A 247-nucleotide genomic window follows, 5' to 3' on the forward strand; every position below is an offset into this window, starting at 1 on the left:
TCGTTCGTCGGAAGGGATCACACTCCACTTTGGATATCCAAAACGGAGCATGGAGTACATAATCTGGTTGATGCTCCGGCTAATGCCATTTTTCGATTTGGTGAACCTTTAAAAAAAATACAAGTTAGCAAGTTAATTAAAGGAAAAAACATAATGGTACAAATAAAAAAAATACTAACCAAGTGCTATTGCCTCGTCGTGGGTTGGGTTGGAGAACCGGGAGATGCTCTCGACCTGGTTGTTGAAC

Source organism: Brassica oleracea, chromosome C2, assembly GCF_000695525.1.
Source record: "Brassica oleracea var. oleracea cultivar TO1000 chromosome C2, BOL, whole genome shotgun sequence".
NCBI lineage: Eukaryota > Viridiplantae > Streptophyta > Magnoliopsida > Brassicales > Brassicaceae > Brassica > Brassica oleracea.